Source organism: Artemia sp. Qi Xiang Cuo, chromosome 2 (assembly GCF_049724085.1).
Source record: "Artemia sp. Qi Xiang Cuo chromosome 2, ASM4972408v1, whole genome shotgun sequence".
NCBI lineage: Eukaryota > Metazoa > Arthropoda > Branchiopoda > Anostraca > Artemiidae > Artemia > Artemia sp. Qi Xiang Cuo.
This window is the reverse complement of record NC_142795.1, coordinates 27,899,529-27,913,895: the sequence shown is the minus strand read 5'-3', so window position 1 is coordinate 27,913,895 and position 14,367 is coordinate 27,899,529.

Below are 14,367 nucleotides of genomic sequence, written 5' to 3'. Positions count from 1 at the left end.
CCTCCAATTTTTTTGGTCACTTAAAAAGGAGTATAGTCCTTCTTTTGAATTTGCTTGGGCCCCCGTACCAAACAGGTTTTTCTGGTAGGTAAACATTTCTACAGGTCATTAGACCTTTCAAAGAGACGGGTTTTCTATTGTGACATCGATTTTTTGGAGGTCAAACTTATGGATACATGTTTATTTTTTATTTTTTTTTTTAAACTGGTATTTTTTCAATGAAACCCATAGCATTTTGCAGAAACCCGTGAATGTAGGACTGAAAGTCCAATTACTAATCAAGTTAGTGTGACCGCCATTTTTGATCTGGTTAAGTGGGTATAATCTGGTTTGGTTTGTTATTGCGAGAGGATTACTCAATTTACATCTTAGTATTAACTGGGCAATGACTAAAGGAACATTTGAAGGTGGAGAAAAAAAGGGGTAATTAGCGATTGGATAATTTTAACAACAAAACTAAAGAAAATTGTTTTGGTTTGCACAGTGTTGTCAATTTTAAATAGTTTAGAAATAAAAAAAATTAACAAGAAATGGCTGAAAAGTGTTTTGAGGGAGTTGAGTTGCACGAGGGGTCAGTTACATACGGATTCAGCGACACGGGGATTTGTTAAATGGGGTCGAGTAGCACGGAGGGTCAGTTGTACAGGGTTTCGGTGATCCCGGGGTTCAGTTACAGTGGGGGGTCAGTTGCACGGGGTTTCGGTTATACAGGAGTTCAGTTACATGGGGGGTTCAGTTATTTTTTCTGATTTTGTGTGTTTTCGCAAGAAAATAACTGGTTTTTTAGCAAAATTAGCCATAGCTACCTGAAACTCTGCATAAATATCTTCATTTTAATTTAATTGCATAGCTACTAAAGGAACATTGAACATTTTTTCTGATTTTCTGCGACCACCCGGCACCCCAAAGACTCTTGAGCCTCCATTATAATACTTTTTAAGGCTTGATTATGTCTTTCCAGAACAAATTATTCTTTTAGGGACTTATTTCGGTGAAACAGTTAGAGACATTTGAACGGTGTTGTGAGATCCCTTACCACAACCCCACAGGGCTCCGATCCCCCCACCCCAACCCCGAAGGAAGCCCCCCGACAGCAAAGGTTCTCTGGACCCCCAAACGACCCCCGGCGCCCCCATGCCACCTGAGTCCCCCATTATAATACATTTTAAGGCTTTATTTTATCTTTTCAGAACAAATTATTATTTTAGGCAATTATTTCGGTGAAACAGTTAGAGACATTTTATGAGATGATTTTAGAAAAGGACTTGAGGGTGAAACTCTGTGGTCGTTATAATACACAAGTTCCATTTGAACGGTGTTGTGAGGTCCCCTACCACAACCCCCAAGGGCTCCGATCGCCCCCCCCCCCCCCAACCCCGAAGGAAGCCCCGGACAGCAAAGGTTCTCTGGACCCCCAAAGGACCCCCGGCGCCCCGACGCCTCCTGAGTCCCCAATTATAATACTTTTTAAGGATTTATTATATCTTTTAACGAAATTTTGTGTTAAATCAGTAGTTTCTGTATCTTTTAAAAGAGCTTTAAAGGGTTTGAGAGACTCAGTTGCCTAATTCCGTGTGGTTATCCTTTACTTGGTGGTCATTAAAAACGAAATTTTTGTGTGTTAAATCAGTAGTTTTTGTATCTTTTAAAAGAGCTTTACGGGGATTGAGAGACTCGGTTGCCAGATTCCGTGTGGTTTTCCTTTTCTTGGTGGTCATAAAAAACGAATTTTTTGTGTGTTAAATCAGTAGTTTTTGTATGTTTTAAAAGAGGTTTACAGGGTTTGAGAGACTCAGTTGCATAATTCCGTGTGGTTCTTCTTTACTTGGTGGTCATTAAAAACGAAATTTTTGTGTGTTAAATCAGTAGTTTTTGTATCTTTTAAAAGAGATTTACGGGATTGAGAGACTCTATTGCCAGATTCAATGTGGTTTTTCTTTACTTGGTGGTCATTAAAAACGAAACTTGGTGGTCATTTGTTGTATCTTTTAAAAGAGCTTTAAGGGGTTTGAGAGACTTAGTTGCCTGATTCCGTGTGGTTTTTCTTTACTTGGTGGTCATTTGTTGTATCTTTTAAAAGAGCTTTACAGAGTTTGAGAGACTCAATTGCCTAATTCCGTGTGGTTTTCCTTTACTTGGTGGTCATTAAAAACGAAATTTTTGTGTTAAATCAGTAGTTTTTGTATCTTTTAAAAGAGCTTTAAGGGGTTTGAGAGACTCAGTTGCCTGATTCCGTGTGGTTTTTCTTTACTTGGTGGTCATTTTTTTTATATTTTAAAAGAGCTTTAAAGGGTTTTAGATACTCAGTTGACTAATTAAGTGTGTTTTTTCTTTACTTGTTGGTCATTAAAAACGAAATTTTTGTGTCAAATAAGTAGTTTGTGTATCTCATAAAAGAGCTTTACGTTGTTTGAGAGACTCAATTGCCTTAAACCTCGTTTTTTTTATTTACTGGGTGTACAATAAAAACGAAAAAAGAGGTTTAAATCATAAGTAATTTTATATCTTAAAATACCTTTAAGGGGTTTGAAAGACTCAGTTTTACCTTGTCACAGTTAAATTTTCTTGATTTTTCAAAGTTCATTTTGAATTTCTTTCGTTGAAATGCAAGAGTTGGAATATTTCAGTAGTGTTTGGTTGTGGTTTACCTTGTCACAGTTAAATTTTCTTGATTTTTCAAAGTTCATTTTGAATTTCTTTCGCTGAAATGCAAGAGTTGGAATATTTCAGTAGTGTTTGGTTGTGGTTTACCTTGTCACAGTTACATTTTCTTGATTTTTCAAAGTTCATTTTGAATTTCTTTCGTTGAAATGCAAGAGTTGGAATATTTCAGTAGTGTTTGGTTGTGGTTTACCTTGTCACAGTTACATTTTCTTGATTTTTCAAAGTTCATTTTGAATTTCTTTCGCTGAAATGCAAGAGTTGGAATATTTCAGTAGTGTTTGGTTGTGGTTTACCTTGTCACAGTTACATTTTCTTGATTTTTCAAAGTTCATTTTGAATTTCTTTCGTTGAAATGCAAGAGTTGGAATATTTCAGTAGTGTTTGGTTGTGGTTTACCTTGTCACAGTTACATTTTCTTGATTTTTCAAAGTTCATTTTGAATTTCTTTCGCTGAAATGCAAGAGTTGGAATATTTCAGTAGTGTTTGGTTGTGGTTTACCTTGTCACAGTTATATTTTCTTGATTTTTCAAAGTTCATTTTGAATTTCTTTCGTTGAAATGCAAGAGTTGGAATATTTCAGTAGTGTTTGGTTATGGTTTACATTGTCACAGTTAAATTTTATTGATTTTTTCAAATTTCTTTTTGAATTACTTTCGCTTAAATGCCCGAGTTGGAATATTTCAGTAGTGTTTTGTTGTGTTTTACCTTTTAACAGTTTAATTTTCTTGTTTTTTTATAGTTCATTTTGTATTTCTTTCGTTGAAATGCAAGAGTTGGAATATTTCAGTGGTGTTTGGTCGTGGTTTACCTTGTCACAGTCACATTTTCGTGATTTTTCAAAGTTCATTTTGAATTTCTTTAGTTGAAATGCAAGAGTTGGAATATTTCAGTAGTGTTTGGTTGTGGTTTACCTTGTCACAGTTACATTTTCTTGATTTTTCAAAGTTCATTTTGAATTTCTTTCGTTGAAATGCAAGAGTTGGAATATTTCAGTAGTGTTTGGTTGTGGTTTACCTTGTCACAGTTACATTTTCTTGATTTTTCAAAGTTCATTTTGAATTTCTTTCGTTGAAATGCAAGAGTTGGAATATTTCAGTAGTGTTTGGTTGTGGTTTACCTTGTCACAGTTACATTTTCTTGATTTTTCAAAGTTCATTTTGAATTTCTTTCGTTGAAATGAAAGAGTTGGAATATTTCAGTAGTGTTTGGTTGTGGTTTAGCTTGTCAGAATTACATTATCTTGATTTTTAAAAGTTCATTTTGAATTTCTTTAGTTGAAATGCAAGAGTTGGAATATTTCAGTAGTGTTTGGTTGTGGTTTACCTTGTCACAGTTACATTTTCTTGATTTTTCAAAGTTCATTTTGAATTTCTTTCGTTGAAATGCAAGAGTTGGAATATTTCAGTAGTGTTTGGTTGTGGTTTACCTTGTCACAGTTACATTTTCTTGATTTTTCAAAGTTCATTTTGAATTTCTTTCGTTGAAATGCAAGAGTTGGAATATTTCAGTAGTGTTTGGTTGTGGCTTACCTTGTCACAGTTACATTTTCTTGAAATTTCATAGTTCATTTTGAATTTCTTTCATTGAGATGCAAGAATTGGTATATTTAAGTAGTCTTTGGTTGTTTCTTACCATGTCAAAATTACATTTTATTGAATTTTCAAAGTTCATCTTGAATTTCTTTCGCTAAAATGCATGAATTGGAATATTTCACTAGTGTATGGTTATGGCTTACCTTGTCACAATTACATTTTCTTTATTTTTCAAAGTTCATTTTGAATTTCTTTCATTGAAATGCAAGTGTTGGAATATTTCAGTAGTGTTTTGTTGTGGTTTACATTTTCACAGTTAGATGTTATTGATTTTTAAAAGTTCATTTTTAATTTCTTTCTTTGAAATGCAAGAGTTGGAATATTTAAGTAGTGTATGGTTGTGGTTTACCTTGTCACAGTTACATTTTATTGATTTTTCAAAGTTCATTTTGAATTTCTTTCGTTGAAATGCAAGAGTTGGAATATTTCAGTAGTGTTTGGTTGTGGTTTACCTTGTCACAGTTACATTTTCTTGATTTTTCAAAGTTCATTTTGAATTTCTTTCGTTGAAATGCAAGAGTTGGAATATTTCAGTAGTGTTTGGTTGTGGTTTACCTTGTCACAGTTACATTTTCTTGATTTTTCAAAGTTCATTTTGAATTTCTTTCGTTGAAATGCAAGAGTTGGAATATTTCAGTAGTGTTTGGTTGTGTTTTACCTTGTTACAATTACATTTTCTTGAGTTTACAAAGATCATTTTGAATGTCTGTCGTTGAAATGCAAGAGTTGGAATATTTCAGTAGTGTTTGGTTGTGGTTTACATTGTCACAGATACATTTTCTTGATTTTTAAAAATTCATTGATAATTTATCTCGCTGATATAATAGAGTTGGAATATTTCAGTAGTGTTTTGTTGTGGTTTACCTTGTCACAGTTACATTTTCTTGATTTTTCAAAGTTCATTTTGAATTTCTTTCACTAAAATGCAAGAGTGGGAATAGTTCAGTAGTGTGTGGTTGTGGTTTACCTTGTCAGAGATAGAATATAGTTTTTTTTATTAGTTCATGTAGTAATTATGTAGATGTTATTCTAGATATTTACTATTTAAGTAGTGTTTTTTTTTGTTTTACCTTGTCACAGTTACATTTTCTTGATTTTTCAAAGATCATTTGATTTTCGTTCGTTGAAATGCAAGAGTAGGAATATTTCAGTAGTGTTTTGTTGTGGTTTCCCTTCACAAACTTACAAATTACTGATATATCAAAGTTCATTTAGAATTTCTTTAGCTGAAAATAAAGAGTTGGACTATTTCAGTAGTGTTTGGTTGTGCTTTACCTAGTCACAGTTAAATTACCTTTATTTTTCAAAGTTCATTTTGAATTTCTTTCGTTGAAATGCAAGAGTTGGAATATTTCAGTAGTGTTTGCTTGAATTTACCTTGTCACAGTTACATTTTCTTGATTTTTCAAAGTTCATGATAATGGTAATAAGCTTACCTAAGCTATGGATGTCAGGTATTGTGTTATCTTGGAACAATAATTTCGACAGGACCTGTGCCTGTCATCATCAGGTTCAAATTCAAAACTCTTGCCAGAATATAAAATCACTAAATAAAATAAAACTAAACTCACTGAACAACACTAGTAATAAGTCGAACCTGGAATTATTGTTGTAATATGGCTCGGATTTTGGTAGAGGCATTGATGGCCGCTATCCTAGTAGATCTCAAAAAGGTTGGGTCTTTAGAAGTATGGTGGATTTTTTTGCGAGTTCTTAGCCTATGGGTAATGGGTTCCCAAATTTCACTGATGCGGAACTCTCCATTGTCTTTATTAATGGCTGGTTTGTTTTTAGCAATTTTCAGAGCTTCTCTGATTTTCTGCTTTAAGAGTTGTGGAACAATAGCAATAAGTTGAGCCTGGTCAAAATTAACGGAGTGAGAAGGGTTTTCAAAAATATGATGGGCCAGTGCAGAAAAAGTATCTTCCTCCTTAAGCTTTGTCTTTTTAAGGCAGGCATCAATGGAATCAGCATGTTCTTTTAATCGGTGATGTAGAGATCTCATGGTACGACCTATATAGGTATCACCACAACTGCAAGGAATCTCATATACTCCTGGTGGATCTGAAGTGATCTTATCTTTACCTTTGTTTAAGAAGGAGGAGACGGTCGTTCCAGAAGGAAAAAACACCTTAAATCCTAGCTTAGTGAGTTTGGAGCTTAAAATGTCAGTAATCCCCTTAATATAAGCTAATGACAAAAAGGGTTTATCTTCTTCAGTGTTAGGGGAGCTCTTGGTTTTTCTGCTAATCTTTCTCCTGGAGATAACCTTATCAATGACTTGTTGGGGGTAGCCATTGCCCATAAGAACATCTCTTATATGATCAAGTTCAGCCTTCAGCTCCAAATCAGACGAACACACTACAAACGCTCTATCAACCAGCGAATAGACTACAGAATTTTTAATTATTGGGTGGTTATAAGAGTCATATCTCAGATATCTATCACTATGAGTTGGCTTTCTATATACACTCAAGTCAAACCTAGTTTCCCGTTTGGTAATCTGAACATCTAAGAAGGGTAAACTGTGGTTATTTTCAAGTTCAATGGTGAACTTTATTAACTCCACCATACTTCTAAAGACCCAACCTTTTTGAGATCTACTAGGATAGCGGCCATCAATGCCTCTACCAAAATCCGAGCCATATTACAACAATAATTCCAGGTTCGACTTATTACTAGTGTTGTTCAGTGATTTTAGTTTTATTTTATTTAGTGATTTTATATTCTGGCAAGAGTTTTGAATTTGAACCTGATGATGACAGGCACAGGTCCTGTCGAAATTATTGTTCCAAGATAACACAATACCTGACATCCATAGCTTAGGTAAGCTTATTACCATTATCATGTACAAGAGTCAGGTTGGCCTCAGAGAATATATTTTCAAAGTTCATTTTGAATCATCCAAGAAACGTGATTAAACACGTTTTTAAACTACATGCTATTTGCATGCCTTTCCTTGGCACCTTTCCAAACGAGCGGGGATTCCCCGCTGGTTCCTATACATTGCAAAAAAGTGAGCAGTACGAAAACTCAACGTTTTCAACCAGACTGGTTTTTTTAGACAACACACCCACAGAGATGACACACACACACATAGAGACGAGACACGCACAGACACGACACACAAACAGAGTCATAGTGAGAGAGATATCCAAAAAGTTGGGTTGATCTAGGTTCACTTAGAGTGGCGCGCCACTCTAAGTGAACCTAGATCAACCCAACTTTTTGGATATCTCTCTCACTATGACTCTGTTTGTGTGTCGTGTCTGTGCGTGTCTCGTCTCTATGTGTGTGTGTGTCATCTCTAAGTGAACCTAGATCAACCCAACGTTTTGGATATCTCTCTCACTGTGACTCTGTTTGTGTGTCGTGTCTGTGCGTGTCTCGTCTCTATGTGTGTGTGTTTCATCTCTGTGGGTGTGTTGTCTAAAAAAAACCAGTCTGGTTGAAAACGTGGAGTTTTCGTACTGCTCACTTTTTTTTGCAATGTGTAGGAACCAGTGGGGAATCCCCGCTCGTTTGGAAAGGTGCCAAGGAAAGGCATGCAAATAGCATGTAGTTTAAAAACGTTTTTAATCACGTTTCTTGAATGATTCAAAATGAACTTTTAAAAATCAATAAAATGTAACTTTGAAAAGGTAAACCACAACCAAACACTACTGAAATATTCCAACTCTTGCATTTCAACGAAAGAAATTCAAAATGAACTTTGAAAAATCAAGAAAATGTAACTTTGACAAGGTAAACCACAACCAAACACTACTGAAATATTCCAACTCTTGCATTTCAACAAAGGAAAATCGAAATGAGCTTTGAAAAATCAAGAAAATGTAACTTTGACAAGGTACAACACAACCAAACACTACTGAAATATTCCAACTCTTGCATTTCAACGAAAGAAATTCAAAATGAACTTACACAAATCAAGAAAATGTAACTGTGGCAATGTAAACAGAAACAAAACACTAATGAAATAGTAAACATCAAGCATTACAACTACCGATATTAAATATTAACTCTGTAAAATAACGAAAATTTAAGTGTGACAAGGTAAACCACAACCAAACACTACTGAAATATTCCAACTCTTGCATTTCAGCGAAAGAAATTCAAAATGAACTTTGAAAAATCAAGAAAATGTAACTGTGACAAGGTAAACCACAACCAAACACTACTGAAATATTCCAACTCTTGCATTTCAACGAAAGAAATTCAAAATGAACTTTGAAAAATCAAGAAAATGTAACTGTGACAAGGTAAACCACAACCAAACACTACTGAAATATTCCAACTCTTGCATTTCAATGAAAGAAATTCAAAATGAACTTTGAAAAATCAAGAAAATGTAACTGTGACAAGGTAAACCACAACCAAACACTACTGAAATATTCCAACTCTTGCATTTCAACGAAAGAAATTCAAAATGAACTTTGAAAAATCAAGAAAATGTAACTGTCAGAACACTAGAAATATTCCAACTCTTGCATTTCAACGAAAGAAATTCAAAATGAACTTTTAAAAATCAAGAAAATGTAACTGTGACAAGTTAAAACACAACCAAACACTACTGAAATATTCTAACTCTTGCATCTTAATGAAGGAAATTCAAAATGAACCTTAAACAATCAAGAAAATGTAACTGTGACAAGGTAAACCACAAACTAACACTACTGAAATATTCCAACTCTTGCATTTCAACGAAAGAAATTCAAAATGAACTTTGAAAAATCAAGAAAATGTAACTGTGACAAGGTAAACCACAACCATACACTACTGAAATATTCCAACTCTTGCATTTCAATGAAAGAAAATTCAAAATGAACTTTGAAAAATCAAGAAAATGTAACTGTGATAAGGTAAACCACAACCAAACACTACTGAAATATTCCAACTCTTGCATTTCAATGAAAGAAATTCAAAATGAACTTTGAAAAATCAAGAAAATATAACTTTGACATGGTAAACCACAACCAAACACTACTTAAATATTACAACTCTTGCATTTCAACGAAAGAAATTCAAAATTAAATTTGAAAAATCAAGAAAATATAACTGTGACAAGTTAAACCAAAACCAAACACTACTGAAATATTCCAACTCTTGAATTTCAACGAAAGAAATTCAAAATGAACTTTGAAAAATCAAGAAAATGTAGCTGTGACAAGGTAAACCATAACCAAACACGACTTAAATATTCCACATCTTGCATTTCAATAAAAGAAATTCAAAATGAACTTTGAAAAATCAAGAAAATGTAACTGTGACAAGGTAAACCACAACCAAACACTACTGAAATATTCCAATTCTTGCATTTCAACGAAAGAAATTCAAAATGAACTTTGAAAAATCAAGCAAATGTAATTGTGACAAGGTAAACCCCAATCAAACACTACTGAAATATTCCAACTCTTGCATTTCAACGAAAGAAATTCAAAATGAACTTTGAAAAATCAAGAAAATGTAACTGTGACAAGGTAAACCACAACCAAACACTACTGAAATATTCCAACTCTTGCATTTCAACGAAAGAAATTCAAAATGAACTTTGAAAAATCAAGAAAATGTAACTGTGACAAGGTAAACCACAACCAAACACTACTGAAATATTCCAACTCTTGCATTTCAACGAAAGAAATTCAAAATGAACTTTGAAAAATCATGAAAATGTAACTGTGACAAGGTAAACCACAACCAAACACTACTGAAATATTCCAACTCTTGCATTTCAACGAAAGAAATTCAAAATGAACTTTGAAAAATCAAGAAAATGTAACTATGAAAAGATAAACCACAACCAAACACTACTGAAATATTACAAATCTTGAATTTCAACGAAATAAATTCAAAATGAACTCTGAAAAATCAAGAAGATGTAACTGTGACAAGGTAAACCACAACCAAACACTACTGAAATATTCCAACTCTTGCATTTCAGCGAAAAAAATTCAAAATGAACTTTGAAAAATCAAGAAAATGTAACTGTGACAAGGTAAACCACAACCAAACACTACTGAAATATTCCAACTCTTGCATTTCAACGAAAGAAATTCAAAATGAACTTTGAAAAATCAAGAAAATGTAACTGTGACAAGGTAAACCACAACCAAACACTACTGAAATATTCCAACTCTTGCATTTCAGCGAAAGAAATTCAAAATGAACTTTGAAAAATCAAGAAAATGTAACTGTGACAAGGTAAACCACAACCAAACACTACTGAAATATTCCAACTCTTGCATTTCAACGAAAGAAATTCAAAATGAACTTTGAAAAATCAAGAAAATGTAACTGTGACAAGGTAAACCACAACCAAACACTACTGAAATATTCCAACTCTTGCATTTCAGCGAAAGAAATTCAAAATGAACTTTGAAAAATCAAGAAAATGTAACTGTGACAAGGTAAACCACAACCAAACACTACTGAAATATTCCAACTCTTGCATTTCAACGAAAGAAATTCAAAATGAAATTTGAAAAAGCACGAAAATGTAGCTGTGACAAGGTAAATCATAACCAAACACTACTGAAATATTCCAACTCTTGCATTTCAGCGAAATAAATTTAAAATGAACTTTGAAAAATCAAGAAAATGTAACTGTGACAAGGTAAACCACAATCAAACACTACTGAAATATTCCAACTCTTGCATCTCAACGAAAGAAATTCAAAATGAACTTTGAAAAATCAAGAAAATGTAACTGTGACAAGGTAAACCACAACCAAACACTACTGAAATATTCCAACTCTTGCATTTCAATGAAAGAAATTCAAAATGAACTTTGAAAAATCAAGAAAATGTAACTGTGACAAGGTAAACCACAACCAAACACTACTGAAATATTCCAACTCTTTCATTTCAACGAAAGAAATTCAAAATGAACTTTGAATAATCAAGAAAATTTAACTGTGACACTGAAAAATTCAAAATCTAGCATTTCAATGAAAGAAATTCAAAATAAACTTTTAAATATAAAGATAATTAAAATGAGAAAATTCAAAACACAACAACCATAATCTTATATTGAAAAAATATTTCATTACATATTAATAAATTCTAAATGAAAATATACTTATATATAAAATGAAACTATGTCACGGTTAAACTAGCCCATCCACTACAGAAATATTCCAACTCTTGCATTTCAACGAAAAAATTTCAAAATGAACTTTGAAAAATCAAGAAAATGTAACTGTGACAAGGTAAACCACAACCAAACACTACTGAAATATTCCAACTCTTGCATTTCAACGAAAGAAAATACAAAATGAACTTTGAAAAATCAATAAAATGTAACTGTGATAAGGTAAACCACAACCAAACACTACTGAAATATTCCAACTCTTGCATTTCAATGAAAGAAATTCAAAATGAACTTTGAAAAATCAAGAAAATATAACTTTGACATGGTAAACCACAACCAAACACTACTGAAATATTCCAACTCTTGCATTTCAACTAAATAAATTCAAATGAACTTTGAAAAATCAAGAAAATATAACTGTGACAAGGTAAACCACAACCAAACACTACTGAAATATTCCAACTCTTGCATTTCAATGAAAGAAACTCAAAATGAACTTTGAAAAATCAAGAGAATGTAGCTGTGACAAGGTAAACCACAACAAAACACTACTTAAATATTCCACCTCTTGCATTTCAAAAACATAAAATCAAAACGAAATTTGAACAAAAAATAATCTGTCACTGTGACGAGGTAAATCCTAACAAAAAACTACTGAAATATTCCAACTCTTCCTTTTCAACGAAAGAAATTCAAAATGAACTTTGAAAAATCAAGAAAATGTAATTTTGACAAAGTAAACCACAACCAAGCACTAGTGAAATATTCCGACTCTTGCATTTCAACGAAAGAAATTCAAAATGAACTTTGAAAAATCAAGAAAATGTAACTGTGACAAGGTAAACCACAACCAAACACTACTGAAATATTCCAACTCTTGCATTTCAACGAAAGAAATTCAAAATGAACTTTGAAAAATCAAGAAAATGTAACTGTGACAAGGTAAACCACAACCAAACACTACTGAAATAATCCAACTCTTAATTTCAACGAAAGAAATTCAAAATGAACTTTGAAAAATCAAGAAAATGTAACTGTGACAAGGTAAACCCCAACCAAACACTACTGAAATATTCCAACTCTTGCATTTCAACGAAAAAAATACAAAATGAACTTTGAAAAATCAAGAAAATGTAACTGTGACAAGGTAAACCACAACCAAACACTACTGAAATATTCCAACTCTTGCATTTCAACGAAAGAAATTCAAAATGAACTTTGAAAAATCTCGAAAATGTAACTGTGACAAGGTAAACCACAACCAAACACTACTGAAATATTCCAACTCTTGCATTTCAACGAAAAAAATTCAAAATGAACTTTGAAAAATCAAGAAAATGTAACTGTGACAAGGTAAACCACAACCAAACACTACTGAAATATTCCAACTCTTGCATTTCAACGAAAGAAATTCAAAATGAACTTTGAAAAATCAAGAAAATGTAACTGTGACAAGGTAAACCACAACCAAACACTACTGAAATATTCCAACTCTTGCATTTCAGCGAAAGAAATTCAAAATGAACTTTGAAAAATCAAGAAAATGTAACTGTGACAAGGTAAACCACAACCAAACACTACTGAAATATTCCAACTCTTGCATTTCAACGAAAGAAATTCAAAATGAACTTTGAAAAATCAAGAAAATGTAACTGTGACAAGGTAAACCACAACCAAACACTACTGAAATATTCCAACTCTTGCATTTCAGCGAAAGAAATTCAAAATGAACTTTGAAAAATCAAGAAAAAGTAAATTTGACAAGGTAAACAACAACCATACACAACTGAAATATTCCAACTCTTGCATTTCAACGAAAGAAATTCAAAATTAACTTTGAGAAAGCACGAAAATGTAACTGTGACAAGGTCAACCACAACCAAACACTACTGAAATATTCCAACTCTTGCATTTCAGCGAAAGAAATTCAAAATGAACTTTGAAAAATCAAGAAAATGTAACTGTGACAAGGTAAACCACAACCAAACACTACTGAAATATTCCAACTCTTGCATTTCAACGAAAGAAATTCAAAATGAACTTTGAAAAATCAAGAAAATGTAACTGTGACAAGGTAAACCACAACCAAACACTACTGAAATATTCCAACTCTTGCATTTCAATGAAAGAAATTCAAAATGAACTTTGAAAAATCAAGAAAATGTAACTGTGACAAGGTAAACCACAACCAAACACTTCTGAAATATTCCAACTCTTGCATATCAACGAAAGAAATTCAAAATGAACTTTGAAAAATCAAGAAAATGTAACTGTGACACTGAAAAAAACCAACACTTGCATTTCAGCGAAAGAAATTCAAAATTAACTTTTAAAAATTAAGAGAATGTAACTTTGACAAGGTAAACCACAACCACTCACTACTTAAATAGTCAATCTATTTCAATTAAAATAAATAAATAAAAAATGAACTTTGAAAAATCAATAAAATTTAACTGTGACAAGGTAAATCACAACCAAACAATACTGAAATATTCCAACTCTTACATTTCAACGACAGAAATTAAAAATGAACTTTGAAAACTCAAGAAAATGTAACTGTGACAAGGTAAACCACAACCATACACTACTGAAATATTCCAACTCTTGCATTTCAAAGAAAGAAAATTCAAAATGAACTTTGAAAAATCAAGAAAATGTAACTGTGATAAGGTAAACCACAACCAAACACTACTGAAATATTCCAACTCTTGCATTTCAATGAAAGAAATTCAAAATCAACTTTGAAAAATCAAGAAAATATAACTTTGTCATGGTAAACCAAAATCAAACACTACTGAAATATTCCAACTCTTGCATTTCAACAAAATAAATTCAAATTAACTTTGAAAAATCAAGAAAATATAACTGTGACAATGTAAACAATTAGCAAAATCTACTGAAATCTTATAACAAATCCACTAAATCGATAGAAATTCATATTGTACATAGAAATAGAGAGACAATTTATCTGTGACAAGATAATCCACAACAAAACACTACTGAAATATTCCAACTCTTGGATT